Here is a 19,215-nt window from a genome sequence, read left to right as displayed (position 1 = left end):
AGGCCAGATTTCCCTGCAGAGTCTTGAATGCAGGCTCGTCTTTCATCTTACAAGATGAAGAGATGTGTGAATCCCCTGTGGAGACCGTAGACAATACTCTAGTTCCCCGCCTCATCTCGATAGGAGGCCTCACATCCCTTTGACAACACAAGAGCCACGGAGAGTTCAATGTTTCAAAAGGAGATGAAGCCTGATTCCTCTTGAAAACTGACAGGAGTCACAGTATCGCTCTGGCAACTGCAAAGGGAAACTTGGTCTCTCGCCTCACATCGAGAGGTGTCCCTATTGTCCTGCCAAGCCTCGAGGAGAATACCAAGGTGTCCCTCGCAACTAGACAGGAGTCCTGATGTCGCTGAACAAACACGACTTTTGAAGGACCGTCCCCGCCGTAACTCGAGAACATAACCCAGGTTCCCGCTGTAACTTCAGAAAAAAATAATGAGATTTTCCCCTCGCCACGAAATGAGGCCCGATTCCCCTGCAATGCATGCAGAGTAAGTTCGTGTTCCACATCAAACATGAAAGGAGCCCTGACTTCCTAGATGGAACTCCAGAGAGACCCCAAGAACACTGTCACAAGCCTAGAGGGACCTTGAGATCCCCGCAGCAATATGAAAGGGCTCCATGTACTCCAAATAAACTTGAGATGAGGCCTGTTCCACTGTATTGTCTCCAGAGCCATCCCGCGTTACCCGTCATACACGACAAGGGGCTTACTTCTTTAGGCAACTCCAGATTTTCACCTACAACACTGTCTCAACTAAAGGAACACCAAGATCAACACAGCAACTTGGAAAACCTCTATGTGCTCCAAATCATCTCGCGCTGAGAGTTGATTCCCTGGTTTCGACTCAAGAGGAATGCCAACTTTCCACAAGTCCCTCAAAGGAGGCTTCTCTCAGCTATAGGTATGTGTGAGGGACCTTGAGTCTGCTGCCTCAAGTGGAGTGGTCACCGAGATGCCCTGACTCGAAATAAGGCCGGATTTCCCTGCAGTGACTTGAATGCAGGCTCGTCTTTCATCACAAAAATGAAGGGAAGTCTGAATCCCCTGAGGAGACCCTAGTGAAAGCCCTAGTTCCCCGCCTCATCTCGACAAGAGGCCTCACATCCCTTTGACAACTCGAGAGGAACACGGAGTTCAATGCTTCAATAGTAGAGGATGACTGACTCCTCTTGAAAATTGACAGGAATCCCAGTATCCCTGTAACAACTTGAAAGTGACACTGGGTCTCCCTACTCACCTCGAGAGGCATCCCGATTGCCCAGCCAATCCTCGAGGAGAATCCCGAGGTGACCCTCGCAACTAGACAGGCATCCTGACGTCGCTGGACAAACAGGAGTTTTGAGGGGCCATCCCCGTCGTAACTCGAGAACATAACCCAGGATCTCACCGCCACTCCAGAAAAACAATGAGACTTTCCCCTCGCCATGAAATGAGGCCCGATTCCCCTGCAATGCATGCAGAGTAAGTTCGTGTTCCACATCAAACATGAAAGGAGCCCTGACTTCCTTGATGGAACTCCAGACAGAACCCCAAAAACACTGTCACAAGCCTAGAGGGACCTTGAGGTCCCTGCAACAACACGAAAGGGCTCCATGTACCCCAAGTCAATTCAAGATGAGGCCCGATTCCCCTGCATTTTCTGCAGAGCCATCCCACGTTATCCCTCATACACGACAAGGGGCTTACTTCCTTTAGGCAACTCCAGAGTTTCACCTAGAATACCGTCTTAAGTCTAAAGGAACACCAAGTTCAACACAGCAACTCGGAAAAGATCTGTGTGCACAAAATCATCTCGAGATGAGCTGATTTCCTGGTTTCGACTCAAGAGGAAAGCCAACTTTCCACAAGCCCCTCAAGAGGAGGCTTCTCTCAGCTATAGGTATGTGTGAGGGACCCTGAGTTTGCTGCCTCAAGTGGAATGGTCACCGAGATGCCCTGACTCAAAAGAAGGCCGGATTTCCCTGCAGTGACTTGAATGCAGGCTTGTCTTTCATCTCACAAGATGAAGGGATGTCTGAATCCCCTGTGGAGACCCTAGAGAAAGCCCTAGTTCCCCGGCTCATCTCGACTGGAGGCCTCACATCCTTTTGAAACCTCGAGAGGCATGCGGAGTTAAATGCTTCAAAAGGAGAGGATGGCTGCCTCCTCTTGAAATTGATAGGAATCCCAAAATTCCTGTGGCAACTGGAAAGGACTGTGGGTCTCCCCCCTCACCTTGAGAGGTGTCCCTATTGTCCTGTCAAGCCTCGAGGGGAATCCCGATGTGTCCCTCGCAACTGGACAGGAGTCCTGACGTCGCTGAACCAACACGACTTTTAAAGGGCCATCCCCGCCATAACTAGAGAACATACCCCAGGTTCCCACCACAACTCGAGAAAACCATGAGAATTCCACTTGCCGCGAGATGAGGCCCAATTCCTCTGCATGTCGTGCAGAGGAAGTCCATGTTCCCCATCAAACACGAAAGTAGTCTTGACTTCCAGACGAAACTCCACATAGTCCCCAAGAACTCTATCACAAGTCTAGAGGGACCTTGAGATCAATGCATCAAAACAAAAGAGCCCCGTGTACCGCAAATCAACTCCAGATGAGGCCCAATTCCCCTGCATTGGGTCCAGAGCAATCCTGCATTCCTCATCAAACAGGACAAGTGGTTTGATTTTTTTTAGGCAACGCCAAAGATTCCCAGAGAATACCGTCCCAAGTCTAGAGGAACACCAAGTTCAGCACAGCACCTCGAGAAAAGCTCCGTGTACCCCAAATCATTTCGAGATGAGAGCTGATTCCCTGGTTTTGAATCAAGAGGAATCCCCACTTTCCACAAGCAGCTCACGAGTAGTCTTTTCTCAGCTCTAGGTATGTGAGAGGGACAATGAGTTTTTTGCCTCAAATGGAATGGACACCAAGATGCCCTGACTCGAAATAAGGCTGGATTTCCCTGAAGTGAATTGAATGCATGCTCGTCTTCCGTCTCACAAGATTCAGGGATGTCTGAATCCCTTGTGGAGACCCTAGGGAATGCACGAGTTCCCCGCCTCATGTCAACAGGAGGCCTCAAATCCCTGTAACAACATGACAGGCATGCGGAGTTCAATGCTTCAAAAGGAGACGATGCCTGACTCCTCTTGAAAACTGACAGGAGTCACAGTATCCCTCTGGCAAGTGCAAAGGGAAACTTGGTCTCCCATCTCACCTCGAGAGGAGACCCTAATGTCCTGCCAAGCCTCGAGGAGAATCCTAAGATGTTCCTCCCAACTAGACAGGAGTCATGATGTCGCTGATCAAACACGAGTTTTAAAGGGCCATCCCCACCGTAACTCGAGAATATAACCCAGGTTCCCGCCGCAACTCCAGAAAAACAATGAGACTTTCCCCTCGCTGCGAGATGAGGCCCGATCACCTGCAATGAATGCAGAATAAGTCCATGTTACCCACCAAACACGAAAGGATCCTTGACTTCCTTGACTGAACTCCAGAGAGTCCCCAGGAACACTGTCATAAGTCTAGAGGGACCCTGAGGTCCCCGCAGCAACATGAAAGAGCACAATGTACGTGAAATCAACTCGAGATGAGGCCCGATTCCCCTGCATTGGCTCCAGAGCCATCACACGTTCCCCATCAAACATGACAAGTGGCTTGACTTCCTTTACGCAATTCCAGAGATTACCCGAGAATACCGTCTCAAGTCTAGAGGAACACCAAGTTTAGCACAGCCACTCGAGAAAAGCTCTGTGTACCCCAAATCTTCTCGAGATGAGATCTCATTCCCTGGCTTTGAATCAAGAGGAATGCCAACTTTCCACAAGCCCCTCAAGAGGAGGCTTCTCTCTGCTATAGGTATGTGAGAGGGACCCTGAGTTTGCTGCATCAAGTGGAATTGTCACCGAGATGCTGTGACTCGAAATAAGGCTGGATTTCACTGCAGTGACTTGAATGCAGGCTCGTGTTTCATCACACAAGGTGAAGGGATGTTTGAATACACTGTGGAGACCGTAGAGAAAGCCCTACTTCCCTGGCTCATCCCGAGAGGAAGAATCACATCCTTTTGAAACCTCGAGAGGAACGCATAGTTAAATGTTTCAAAAGGAGAGGATGGCTGCCTTCTGTTGAAAATTGATAGGAATCCGAAAATTCCTGTGGAACTGGAAAGGACGCAGGGTCTCCCCCCTCACTTTGAGAGGCGTTCCTATTGTCCTGCCAAGCCTCGAGGAGAATCCCAAGTTGTCCCTTGCAACTAGACAGGAGTCCTGACGTTGCCGAACAAACACGAGTTTTCAAGGGCCATCCCTGCCATAACTCGAGAACATAACCCAGGTTCCTGCTGCCACTCCAGAAAAACATTAAGCCTTTCCCCTCGCCGTGAGATGAGGCCCAATTTCCCTGCAATGCAGGCAGAGTAAGTCCGTGTTCCCCATCAATCATGAAAGGAGCCTTGACTTCCTTGATGGAACTCCAGAGAGATGCCAAGAACACTGTCACAAGTCTAGAGGGACCCTGAGGTCCCCGCAGCAACACGAAAGAGCTGCATGTACCCCAAATCAAAGCGAGATGAGGCCAGATTCCCTTGCATTCGCTCCAGAGCAATCACACATTCCTCATGAAACAAGAAAAGTGCTTGACTTCCTTTAGGCAACTCCAGAGATTCCCCAAGAACACCTTCCAAAGTCTAGAGGAACACCAAGTTCAGCAAAGCAACTCGAGAAAAGCTCCGTGTACCCCAAGTCATTTCGAGATGAGAGCAGATTCCCTGGTTACTACACAGGAGGAATGGAAACTTTCAACAAGCACCTCAAGAGGATGTATGTGAGAGGGACCCTGAGTTTGCTGCCTCGTGTGGAATGGACACCGAGATGCCTTGACTTGAAATAAGGCCGGATTTCCCTGCAGTGACTTGAATTAGGGTATTTTTTCATCTCACAAGAAGAAGGCATGTCTAAATCCCCTGTGGATACCCTAGAGAAAGCCCAAGTTCCCCGCCTCATCTCGACAGGAGGCCTCCCATCCCTTTGACACTTCGAGAGGAACGCGGAGTTCAATGCCTCAAAAGGAGATGGTGCCTGCCTCCTCTTGAAAATTGATAGGAATCCCAATATCCCTGTGGCAACTGGAAAGGGACCCTGGGTCTCCCGCCTCACCTCGAGAGACTTCCCTATTGCCTTGCCAAGCCCCGAGTAGAAACCTGAGGTGTCCCTCGCAACTAGACAGGAGTCCTGATGTCGCAGACCCAACACGAGTTTTGAAGGTCCATCCCCGCCCTAACTCGAGAACATACCCCATGTTCCTGCCGCAACTCGAGAAAAACCATGAGACATGCCCCTCGCCATGAGATGAGGTCTGATTCCCCTGCATTGCATGCAGAGCATGTCCGTGTTCCCCATCATACACGAAAGGAGCCTTGACTTCCCTGATGGAACGCCAGAGATTCCCCCAAAACACTTTTACAATTCTAGAGGGACCCTGAGGAACCCGCAGCAACACGAAAGAGCTCTTGTACCCCATATCAACTCGAGATGAGGCCCAATTCACCTGAATTGTGTCCAGAGCCATCACACATTCCCCATCAAACAGAACAAGTGGCGTGACTTCCTTTAGGCAACTCCAGAGATTCGACGAGAACACTGTCCCAAGTCCAGAGGAACACCAAGTTCTGCAGAGCAACTCGAGAAAAGCTCGGTTTACCCCAAATCATCTCGAGATGAGAGTTGATTCCCTGAATTCGACTCAAGGGGAATGCCAACTTTCCACAAGCACCTCAAAAGAAGGCTTCTCTCAGCTATAGGTATCACAGTGGGACCCTGAGTTTGCTGCCTCAAGTGGAATGTACAATGAAATTCCCAGACTCGAAATAAGGCTGGATTTCCCTGCAGTGACGTGAATGAAGGCTCGTCTTTCATCTCACAAGATGAAGGGATATCTGAATCCCCTGTGGAGACCTTAAAGAAAGTCCTTGTTCCTCGACTCATCTCGACAGGAAGCCACACATCCCTTTGACAACTCGAGAGGAGTGCGGAGGTCAAGGCATCAAAAGGAGATGAAGCCTGACTCACCCTGAAAATTGATAGGAATCCCAATATCCCTGTGGCAACTGGGAAGGGAGCCTGGGTCTCCCGTCTCACCTCAAGAGCCGTCCCTATTGCTGTGCCAAGCCTCCAGGAGAATCGCGAGGTATCCCTGGCAACTAGGGAGGAGTCCTGAAGTCGCTGAACCAACACGAGTTTTGAAGGGCCATCCCCGCCGTAACACGAGAACATACCCCAGATTCACGCTGCAACTCAAGAAAAACCATGAGACTTCCCCATCGCCACGAGATGAAGACCGATTGCAATGCTGCGTGCAGAGCAAGTCTGTGTTCCTCAACAAACACGAAAGGAGCCTTGACTTCCTTGATGGACCTCCAGAAACTCCCCAAGAACACTATCACAAGTCTAGCAGGACCCTGAGGTCCCCGCAGCAACACGAAAGAGCTCCGTGTACCCCAAATCAACTCGAGATGAGCCGCGATTCCCCTGCATTGCATGCAGACCATATCCGAGTTCCCCATCAAACACGAAAGGAGCCTGGACTTCCTAGATGAAATTCCACATAGTCCTCAAGAAGACTGTCACAAGTCCATAGGGACCCTGAGGCCACCGCAGAAACACATAAGAGCTCCGTGTACTACAAATCAACTCGACATGAGGCCCGATTCCCCTGCTTTGGCTCCAGAGCCATGCCACATTCCCCATCAAACAGGACAAGTGGCTCGACTTCCTTTAGCCAACTCCAGAGATTCCCCGAGAATACCTTCTCAAGTCTAGGGGAACACCAAGTTCAGCACAGCAACTCGAGAAAAGTTCCGTGTACCCCAAATCATCTCGAGATGAGAGCTGATTCCCTGGCTTCAACGCAAGAGGAAAGCCAACTTTCCACAAGCCCCTGAAGAGAAGGCTTCTCTCAGCTATAGGTATGTGAGAGGGACCTTGAGTTTGCTGTGTCAAGTGGAATGGTCACCGAGATGCCGTGACTCGAAATAAGGCCAGATTTCCCTGCAGTGACTTCAATGATGGCTCGTCTTTCATCTGACAAGATGAAGGGGCGTCTGAATCCCCTGTGGAGACTGTAGAGAAAGCCCTAGTTCCCCGCCTCATCTCGACAGGGGGCCTTACATCCCTTTGACAACTCGAGAGGCAAGTGGAGTTCAATGCTTCAAAAGGAGACGATGCCTGACACCTCTTGAAAATTGATAGGAATAACAATATCCCTCTGGCAACTGCAAAGCGAAACTGGGTCACCCTCCTCAACTCGAGAAGCATCCCTATTGCTCTGCCAAGCCTCGAGGAGAATCCTGAGGTGTCCCTGACAATGAGACAGGAGTCCTGTCACCGCTCAACTAACACGGGTTTTGAAGGGCCATCATCGATGTAATTCGAGTACATACCCTAGGTTCCCACAGCAACTCGTCAAAAAGCATGAGACTTCCCCCTGGCCACGAGGTGAGACCCAATTCCCTTCACTGAGTCCAGAGCAAGTTCGTGTTCCCCTTCAAACCCGAAAGGAGACTTGACTTCCTAGATGAAACTCCACATAGTCTGCAAGAACACTTTCACAGGACTAGAGGGACCCTGAGGTCACCGCAGTAACACGAAAGAGCTCGTGTAACTCAAATCAACTCGAGATGAGGCCCGATTCCCCTCCATTGCCTCCAGAGCCATCCCGCATTCCCCATCAAACAGGACAAGTGGCTTAACTTCCTTTAGGCAACTCCAGAGATTCACGGAGAGCACCGTTCCATATCTAGAGGAACACCAAGTTCAGCAGAGCACCTCGAGAAAAGCTCTGTGTACCCCAAGTCATCTTAAGATGAGAGGTGATTCCCTGCATTCGAATCAAGAGGATGCCAACTTTCCACACGAATGTCAAGAGGAGGCTTCTCTCAGCTATAGGTATGTGAGATGGACCCTGAGTTTGCTGCCTCAACTCGAATGGACACCGAGATGCCCTGACACAAAATAAGGCTGGATTTCCCTGCAGTGACTTGAATGCAGGCTCGTCTCTCATCTCACAAGATGAAGGGTTGTCTGAATCCCCTGTGGAGACACTAGAGAAAGCCCTAGATCACCGACTCATCTCGACATGAGGCCTCACATCCCTTTGAATCCTCGAGAGGCATGCAGAGTTCAATGCTTCAAAAGGAGACGATGGCTGATTCCTCTTGAAAATTGATAGGAATCCCAATATCCCTGTGGCAACTGCAAAGGGAACCTAGGTTTCCACCCTCACTTCGAGAGGCGTCCCTATTGTCCTTCCAAGCCTCGAGGAGAATTCCGAGGTGTCCCTCGCAACTAGACAGGAGTCCTGACGTCGCTGATCCAACACGAGATTTGAAGGGCCATCCTCGTCGTAACTCGAGAACATAACCCAGGTTCCCGCCGCAACTCGAGAAAAACCATGAGACTTTCCCCTCGCCGTGAGATGAGGCCTGATTCCCCTGCACTGCGTGTACAGCAAGTCCGTGGTCCCCATCAAACACGAAAGGAGCCTTGACTTCCTTGATGGAACTCCAGAGAGTCCCCAGGAACACTGTCACAAGTATAGAGGGTACCTGAAGTCCCCACAGCAGCACGAAAGCGCTCCGTGTACTCCAAATCAACTCGAGATGAGGCCCGATTCCCCTGCATTGTCTCCAGAGCCATCCCACGTTCCCCACCAAACAGGACAAGTGGCTTGCCTTCTTTTAGGGAACTCCAGAGATTCCCCAAGAACACCGCCCGAAGTCTAGAGGAACACCAAGTTCAGCACAGCAACTCGAGAAAAGCTTCATGTACCCCAAATCATCTCGAGATGGGAGCTGATTCCCTGGCTTTGATTCAAAAGGAATGCCTACTTTCCACAAGCACCTGAAGAGAAGGCTTCTCTCAGCTATAGGTATGTGAGAGGGACCCTGAGTTTGCTGGCTCAAGTGGAATGGACACTGAGATGCCCTGACTCGAAAGAAGGCCGGATTTCCATCCAGTGACTTGAATGCAGGCTCGTCTGTCATCTCATATGATGAAGGGTTGTCTGAATCCCCTGTTGAAACCGTAGAAAATCCATAGTTCACCACCTCATCTCGACAGGAGTCCTCACATCCCTTTGAAAACTCAAGAGGTACGCGGAGTTCAATGATTCTAAATGAGAACAGGCCTGACTCCTCTTGAAAATTGATAGGAATCCAAATATCCCTGTGGCAATGTCAAAGGGAAACTGGGTCTTCTGCCTCACCTTGAGGCCTCCTTATTGTCCTGCCAAATCTCGAGGAAGATCCCAAGTTGTCCTTCGCAACTAGACAGGAGTCCTGACGTTGCTGAACCAACATGAGTTTTGAAGGTCCTTCCCTGCCATAACTCGGGAACTTATCCCAGGTTCCTGCCGCAACTCCAGAAGAATCTCGCCACGAGATGAGGCCCGATTCCCCTGCACTGCATGCAGAGCAGGTCCGTGTTCCCCATCATACACGAAAGGAGCCTTGACTTCCTTGATGGAACTCCAGAGAGTCCCCAGGAACACTGTCACAAGTCTAGAGGGACAGTGAGGTCCCCACAGCATCATGAAAGCGCACCGTGTACTGAAAATCAACTCGTGATGAGGCCCGATTCCCCTACATTGTCTCCAGAGACATTCTGCTTTCCCCATTAAATATGACAAGTGGCTTGACTTCCTTTAGCCAACTCCAGAGATTCCCTGAGAATACCGTCTGAAGTCTGGGGGAATACCAAGTTCAGCACAGCAACTCGAGAAAAGTTCCATGTATCCCAAATCATCTTGAAATGAGAGCTGATTCCCTGGCTTCAATGCAAGAGCAAAGCCAACGTTTCACAAGCCCCTCAAGAGGAGCCTTCTCTCAGCTATAGGTATGTGAGAGGGACCCTGAGTTTGCTGTGTCAAGTGGAATGGTCACCGAGATGCCGTGACTCGAAGTAAGGCCAGATTTCCCTGCAGTGACTTCAATGCTGGCTCGTCTTTCATCTGACAATATGAAGGGATGTCTGAATTCCCTGTGGAGACCCTAGAGAAAGCCCTAGTTCCCCGCCTCATCTCGACAGGAGGCCTCACAACCCTTTGACAACACGAGAGGCATGCGGAGATCAGTGCTTCAAAAGGAGACGAAACCTGACTCCTCTTGAAAACTGACAGGAGTCACAGTATTGCTCTGGCAACTGCAAAGGGAAACTTGGTCTCCCGCCTCACCTAGAGAGGCATCATATTGCGCTGCAACGTCTCGAGGATAATCCCGATGTGTCCCTCCCAACAAGACAGGATCACTGACTTTGCTGAACCTCACCCCAGACCCTGCACGTGGGGTCACTCGTCCAGTTTCCAAGGTGACTCCACCTGAAATATCCTGTGTCTGGAATCACATGTGCACATCTCCTGGATGACCCCACTTCACAGACCCAGTATCTGTGGTCACACTTCCACAAGCTCCCGGGTGACCACAACACACTGGACAATGCACCTGCGGTCACATATCCACAGTCTGCAGGGTGACACTCTCCCAAACCCTATATCTAGGATCACATATCTACAGTCCCCTGGGTGATCCCTCCCAGATACTGTACCTGGAGTCACACATCCACAGTCTCCATGGTCACCCCTTCCCAAGCCTTGCAACTGGGCTCACATTTCCACAGTCTCCAGGGTGACTTCCTTCTGACCATTCCCCTGGGGTTACATATCCACATTCTCCAGGGTGACCAACCCAGTCCCTGTCCATGGGGTCACATATCAACAGTCTCCAGGGTGACACTCCTCCCCTGAATGCACATTTCAAGGGGAGCACAGAACAGCACACCCAAAATAGGCCCATTTGACAAAAGGGTTATTTTGGACTGATTAATTAAAAAAAAAAAACAAAAAACAAAACACACAGCCGCCCCAGGAGGATCTTTGAAAACCAAGTCGAAATGTCATTTTTTGAAGTAGATTTACATTTATTAAGGATATCTCCATCTTTAAGGATGTGTCCCTGTCTGGACCAGGAAATAGAAGATGACTAAATATCAAGAATGGACTAAGTATCAACACTGACTTGATTTCACTAAATGACTTGACTAAATATCAAGAAGGTCTATGCAAAGGACCTGGAAGTTAATCTGCATATCACCATGCCTTTGTTTACTGTGCTTCACCTAATAATCTCCCTTAAATAGCTTCTTCCATTCCTTAAGCTCCTTCTTTCATTCTTAGCTGATGATAGCATTTAAGGTAAAGTCTTGGACCATTTCAGAAAGTGACTGTTTTCCCAGGTATCTTTCAACTATATAGGAGGTATGCATGGCATATATTAAACTTCTGATTGCTTTTCTCCAATCCATCTCCCTTTCATTATGAACATCTCAGTGAAGAACATTGAGGCTAGGGGGAAAATTACCTTTCCTCTCATCTAATGCAATAAAATAGCATTCAGAGATATAGAGGAATGAACCACAGACCAATTAAAAAAAATAAAGAAAAGCATGAATCTAACACTTACATTACTAAGTAAAGGAATCCAGCCTCAAGTGCTACACACTCTATGGTCTTATAAGACATTCTAGCAAAGGTAAAACAGACATGATAAACAGTTTATGGAATATATGGCTGAAATATTTCACATGGTACTTTAGTGAGGAATACCTGCCACTATGCATTTGTCTAAGTACATAGATTTTTGTTTTCAGAATACAAGTAATTTATTACCTATTCACATTTATTTATTTATAGTATGGAGTGCCAAAGACTGGAATGCAGAATTTAACAAAGAATCTAACAGATTGAGAAATACATGAAAAGCTTCAGACTTCCCTAGGGGCCCAGTGGTTAAGACTCCACGTTGTCAGTGCAGGAAAGGTGGGTTCAATTCCTGGTCAGGGACCTAAAACCCTACATGCTGCAGCACCAAAAGATTTAAAAGGAAGAAGAAAATTTTTAAAAAGCCACTCTCACTGTTAGGACAAAATTATCTGACCTAAGTTCACTGTGTAATTGAATGGAATCTGCAGGCCAAAGGCAAAATGTACCATACATAAACAATGGGCTCTGTAAGTTCTTTCCACGGGGGTTTGTAGCTAACAGGACTGAAACTACCATATCAGTCATTGAAGGAACAAGCCCTGAATTTGATAAGTGATGAGTAGTGGAAGCCAGGTTTCTTACCATTGGAGTGGGAAGTTACAGGCAGACAAAAGGAGAAGTTTATAATACCTGTGTCATAAGAGATCAGATTGGAGACATCATTATAAGCTATCTTTAGCCTAATACAGAAACATATAACTCCATGTGAAAATCTTCATTACCGTGTGTATGCATAGTCTGGATACATGCATGTGTATTTCCATGCATTGTCTGCTGAGATTATTAAGTTCCCACATACAAGTTTTTATTAATATGCTCTAATAAAAAGGGACAAGGACTCTTTAAATATGTGTCTGATACTAGGACTGAGACAGTAAATATGTAAAGCAGCATAATCTTAAAATGTGAGAAAGAAGGACCAAAAAGCCCCATAAAAGCTGAATTAGGTAAAATGAAAGCTGGAGAGTATGGAAAAAGCTCTCAATAGCAAAGCTAGAATGAACTAAGCAGTCTAATTGGCTGGATTATAGCCAAAAAAAAGTGAAAGTGAAGTTGCTCAGTCATGTCTGACTCTTTGCAACCCCATGGACTGTAAGCTAAGAGGCGCCTCCTTTCATGAAATTTTCCAGGCAAGAGTACTGGAGTGGGTTGCCATTTCCTTCTCCAGGGGATCTTCCCCACCCAGGGATTGAGCCCAGGTCTTCTGCATTGCAAGCATATGCTTTTACAGGCTGAGCCACCAGGGAAGCTTAAAATAATTTTCAGTTTACCAGTCCAAACTGGTAAAAAGTAAAAATTAGGTTTTATGAGTAACGTTGAATAAAAATCTCACACAGAACGATTCTGAATAATTGATACAGACTCAGCTGTCCATCAAGTATATGAAGCTACCTCCACTCTCCTCAAATGTGGGTCCTGCATTATGACTTCCTCCTTAATAAGGCACTCAGGATGGACGTGAGGAAAATCAACAATAAAGACACATGACAAATGTTGGCGAAAATGTATGAAATTGAAACTCAAAACTTTACTTGTGGAGAGGTAAAATGGTGCAATCAATGTGTACAAAACAAGCATTTTCTCGAAAACATAAAAATGTAATTATATCACTCAGCAGTGGCCACAGGACTGGAAAAGGTCAGTTTTCATTCCAATCCCAAAGAAAGGCAAAGCCAAAGAATGTTCCAACTACCACATAATTGCACTCATCTCACACGTTAACAAAGTAATGATCAAATTTCTCCAAGCCAGGCTTCAACAGTAAGTGAACCATGAATTTCTAGATGTTCAAGCTGGATTTAGAAAAGACAGAGGGACCAGAGATCAAATTGCCAACACCCGTTGGATCATTGAAAGAGCAAGAGAGAAAAACTGGGAATCTGCCACTTGATTTCTTTATTTTTTTTTAATTGGTCTGTGGTTCATTCCTCTATATCTCTGAATGCTATTTTATTGCATTAGATGAGAGGAAAGAAAAATTTCCCCCTAGCCTCAATGTTCTTCACCGAGATGTTCATAATGAAAGGGAGATGGATTGGAGAAAAACAATCAGAAGTTTAATATATGCCAGTCTTCAACAGTAAGTGAACCATGAATTTCTAGATGTTCAAGCTGGATTTAGAAAAGATCAAATTGCCAACACCCGTTGGATCATTGAAAGAGCAAGAGAGAAAAACATCCAGAAAAATATTTACTTCTGCTTTGTTAACAATGCCAAAGCCTTTGACTGTGCAGATCACCACAAACTGTGGAAAATTCTGAAAGGTATGGGAATACCAGACCACCTTACCTGCCTCCTGAGAAATCTGTATGCAGGTGAAGAAGCAAGAATTAGAACTAGACATGGAACAATGGACTGGTTCCAAATCAGGAAAGGAGTACAGCACCCTGCTTATTTAACTTATATGCAGAGTATATCATGTGAAATCCCGGGGCTGGATGAGGCACAACCTGGAATCAAAATTGCCAGGAGAAATATCAATAATCTCAGATACACAGATGACACCACTCTTTTGCCAGAAAGCAAAGAAGAACTAAAGAGTCTCTTGATGAAAGTGAAAGAGGAGAGTGAAAAAGTTGGCTTAAAACTCAGTATTCAGAAAACTAAGATCATGGCATCCAGCCCCATCACTTCATGGCAATTAGATGGGAAAACAATGGAAATGGTGACAGACTTTATTGGGGGGGGGGCTCCAAAATCACTGAAGATGGTGACTGCAGCCATGAAATTAAAAGACATCTGTTCCTTGGAATAAAAGTTATGACCAACCTAGAAAGCATATTAAAAATCAGAGACATTACCAACAAAGGTCCATGTACTCAAAGCTATGGTTGTTCCAATAGTCATGTATAGATGTTACAGCTGGACTACAAAGAAAACTGAGCACCGAAGAAGTGATGCTTTGGAACTGTGGTGTTGGAGAAGACTCTTGAGCATCATTTGGACTGCAAGGAGATCCAACAAGTCAATCCTAAGGGAAATCAGCCCTGAATATTCATTGGAAGGACTGATGTTGAAGCTGAAACTGCAATACTTTGGCCACCTAATGTGAAGAACTGACTCATTGGAAAAGACCCTGATGCTGGGAAAGATTGAAGGCAGGAGCAGTAGGGGATAACAGAGTATGAGATGGTTGATGGCATCACCAACTCGATGGACATGAGTTTGAGCAAGCTCCGGGTGTTGGTGATGGATAGGGAAGCATGGTGTGCTGCATTCCATGGGGTCACAAAGAGTCGGACATGACTGAGTGACTGAAGTGAAATATCATATGTTTTGGTAGCTCCACTCCTAGATATACATCCAACGAATTTAAAAGAGGTGTTCAAATATATACTTGTACACCAATATTTACAGCAGCAGTGTTCTAGATAGCCCAAGTTAAAAACAATGAAAATGTCCACCAACAAGTGAATGGAAGAGCAAATAGGGCAGTTCCATCCATGAGATGCATTACTCTGCCATATAAAGGAATATAGTAATATAATGCCACAGCTTCAGAAAATAGTAGGGGGCTTTTCAAAAACTTAAACACAGAGTTAACATAGAATCCATCAATTTGGGTCCAGGTTATACACTCACAATATTTAAAACCAAATACTGGAACAGATATTCAAACCCCATATTCATAGCAGCACTATTCATAGTACCAAAAGGTGGAAGCAGCACAAGTGTTCAACAGATGACTGGATAAGCATGATGTAGTATATACACAATGGGATATGATTCGACCTTTAAAAACAAGATAACTCTCATACATGCTATAATGTAGATGAAATTTCAAGTCATTAGGTGAAGTGAAACAAGCCTGACACAAAAGCAAAAATGTTCTATGATTCCACTAGTATGAGATATCCATATAAGACAAATTCCAAGTAGAATAAGATGGCCAGGGATTGGGCGTTATGAGTATTTAATGGTTACAGTGTCACATCAGGAAAAGGAAAAGATTGTGGAGATGAATGGTGGGGAAATTTTTACAATGTGACTGCAGTTAATGCTATAGAAGTTCATCCTTAAAATGACTCAATTAATAAATGCTGTTATATGTTTGTAAGCACAATGAAAAAAAATGACACATGGCACAACATGGAAAAGCACTAAAAACATTCTCAGTGAAAGAAACCACACTGAAAAGCCACCCAGATCATAGTCATCTTGTCACTTTAAATCCATGAAGGATTTTAACATGAGAGAAAGCCCCAGTGATGCCTCCAGAAAAAGAAAACTGCATTAGAATGAAGAAAGACAGTTGCACAAAGCTTGGGCAGCTGATGAAAGTTGAACTGGTCCTATGGATGGGACTGTAATGTGGAAACCATATTTATCCCCCATTTTGGGGTTGTGGGCTGGTTCCCCGGGAAAGTGACCATGTTTTGGGTAAAACACATTGTGGTATTTGGTGTGAATGTAGAAAACTTTGTACCACTATTTAAAGTAAACACGTTTGCAATTTTACTAGAAAGTAAGTTACTTTTCAATATAGCCATGTAAGTCACATGCCAGAAAATCAGAGATGACATCGAACATTGCAATAGAGGCCAAGACTTAACCAAACCAAATTCAGCTAAAGTAGTTTGATGCTAATTGCCTTGTACTAGTCCACATGGTATTAAAAGGCACCATAGGAAGAGTATATTAGTAGACACCATGCCCTGGGTGCTGTGGATGACCAGATGGAACTGAAACTATGAGATGTCTTAATTCTAGTTTTCTGCATAACACTACACCAAAGCAACTGTCAGAACTAAAAAGCGAATTCACGGACTTGCCTGGCAGTCCAGTGGTTAAGACTGCACTTCCACTGCAGGGGGTACAGATTTGATCCTTGGTCAGGGAAATAAGATCCAACATGTCGAGCTGCAGGGCCAAAAAAAGAAAAGAAAAAAGAAAGTCAGCAGAACTGCAAGATCATTTGTGATTCTCTACACTAATAATGAACTATCAGAAAGAGAAATTAAGAAAATAATTCCTTTTACAATCGCATCCCCTCCCCCACATAACTAGAAATCTAACCAAGGACTTGAAAGACCTGAAAGCTAAAAACTACAAGACAATGATCAAAGAAACTGAATGCACACAAGTAAAAAGATATCCCATGCTTATGGGTGAAAATACCATTAAAATATCCATTCTAAACAAAGCAATGTACACATTCATGCAATCACTGCCAACATTTCAATGACATTTTTCACAGAAACAAAAGCAATCTTCACATCTGTGTGGAGCCACAAAACAACCAGAAGAGCCAAAGGGATCCTGAGAAAGCAGAACAGGCTGATGGCACGTCTATCCCCGACTTCAATCTCGAGTGTGGACCTAAAGTCACCAGAAGACGTGTGGAATTGGCACAGAAATAGTCAAGAGAGCTCAGAAGTAAATCTACAGGTGCATGGTAATTAATTTACAAGAAAGGAACTAAGAACATACACGCAGGAAAGGACAGTCCCCCACCCCCCCCCCCCCCAATAAACCATGCTGGGAAAAATGGAAACCACACACCAAGGAACAATATAGGACACCATCTTATACTACAGACAAAAACTGACTAAAATCCCACAACTTTCCACATCAAGCCCTAACAGTCTTGGGTCCTCTTAAGACAGGTTTTCAGCAACAGCCACACACAGAAGCTTCTTCCCAATTTTCCACACTTTTTCTTTCAGCAGCACATCGTTGCAGGAATCTTGAGGAAACCAGACTCCCGTCAGACTCAACTGAACCCCACAATGTCCCAAAGCTGAAGCACCAATGGGTTCTGAGGAGATCAGAGTCCTGTCAGCCTCAACTGAGCCCCACAATGCCCCAAAATTGAAGTCCTAGTGGATCGTGAGGAGACTAGATTCCATTAGCCAAAACTAAACCCCATAATGACCCAAAGCAAAAATACAATGGATCCTGTGGTGACCCATCTCCTGTCAGCCTGAATTGAACCCCACAATGTCCCAAAGCTGAACCCCCAGCAGGTCCTGAGGAGACCAGATTCCATCAACCTGAACTAAACCCCACAATGCCCCCAAACTGAAGCCCCAGTGGGTTCTGAGGAGACCAGATTCCATCTGCTGAACTGAACCTCACAGTATCCTGAAGCTGAAGCCCTAGTGGGTCCTGAGGAGACCAGAGTGCTGTCAGTGGCCAGCAACAGCCAGGCACTCCAGCAGAGTGGGTAGTTCCCCCTGGGGTGAGGGGAGTGTCAGGGAGACGGGCTCTTCATTATCACGAACAGGCATGATCAAGAAGGTTTGCAGGGGCCAGGGCAAGGGCAAGGGAGACGAGCTCCAGCTCTGAGTATTCTAAGTCCCCACTTTCTGAGATTGCCTGACCTACATGATCCAGACTTTGCAAGGAGCAAGCTGAGTTACAGAGGCAGAAGGAGCAGGAGGTGATGTAAAATTTTAGCGTTTCCTCTTCAGGTTCAGAAAGACGAAGACTTCCCAGGTTCCCAGGTCCTTGTGCCCCAGAGACTGTGAGCTATTCCTCCTGGGTGTATGACCAGCCCCCACACCAAGTCCCCTCTACACCTATGGCCCTGGCCCAAGCCTAACCTCCCCCTCAGGCCCTGATGAAGCTCACTGCCCCCATTGTGTATCTCACATCCCACCCCAACGTGGTCGTCTTGAAGCCTAAACAAGACCATACTCCTCTCCTCCCTGTGATTCCCCTCACCTGATGAAGCCAGACCTTCATCCGTTCCAGGTGACTCCAAGGGCCTCATTCTCTCCATGTGTGTGGCCGCTCTCTGTGCCCGTCTTTATGGGCCTGTGGTGATCTCCTAAAATGAGGGTTATTTGATACAGAGAGAATGGGGTAAATGGTGGCCACCAAAGATGTGTCCCCCCAGAACAGGGCCGTATCTGGGCAAAGAGTCTTTGTAGATATAGTTAAGGATAGCAAGGTAAGGTCATCTAGGGCTAGGGTGACCTTCAATCCAACTGACAGACTCCTTCAAAGAGACGAAAGTGGACACAAAGTGGAAGCCTCTTAAAGGCAGAGGCAGAGATGGGAGGGAGAGGACCACAAGCCCAGGGACCCCTGGAGCCCCTGAAGTTGGAAAAGGCAGGAATGATCATATCCTGGAGCCTCTGGAGGGACCTCAGCCCTGTGCCACCTTGATTTCCGATGTCTGGTCTCCAGGACTGGGGGTGGACGAACTCCTGTTGTTTTAAACCACCCAGCTTGTGATCATGTTAGAGAAGCCACAGAGCAGCCACACAGACCCTCGTCTGTAGGATCCTAGAAATGTGGGTCTCGTTAAAGGAGATGAAGGGTGGATTACAGAACCCTTAAAATCAGCACTGGACCCTCAGAAATGCTAAAGCAGTGGCTGGGCTCCATAATGTAGAGGGGTCAAGGCTGAAGCCTGTGCCTAGGGGTACTGGATGCACACGCCTCCCCAGGTTCTTACTCTAGTACATGTGGTGTAACATCTCAGTCCTGATGGAGGACATTTAATATTAATGGTCACATTGCTAATTAAGAAGCCACCAGTTGCACAGGTGAAAGCCCAATTAGGACACTTGCTTCAGGGATGAGCAATTCTGAAGATGGTCAGGGATGGGGACTTACTCATGTGTAGCCAGCAGCCCTTGCACATTCCCCACCCTCTCCCCTCCCAAGGAGGGCCCTCAGTGGGAAG

The sequence above is a fragment of the Dama dama genome, chromosome 30 (assembly GCF_033118175.1).
Source record: "Dama dama isolate Ldn47 chromosome 30, ASM3311817v1, whole genome shotgun sequence".
Lineage (NCBI taxonomy): Eukaryota > Metazoa > Chordata > Mammalia > Artiodactyla > Cervidae > Dama > Dama dama.
This window is presented reverse-complemented; position numbering follows the sequence as displayed.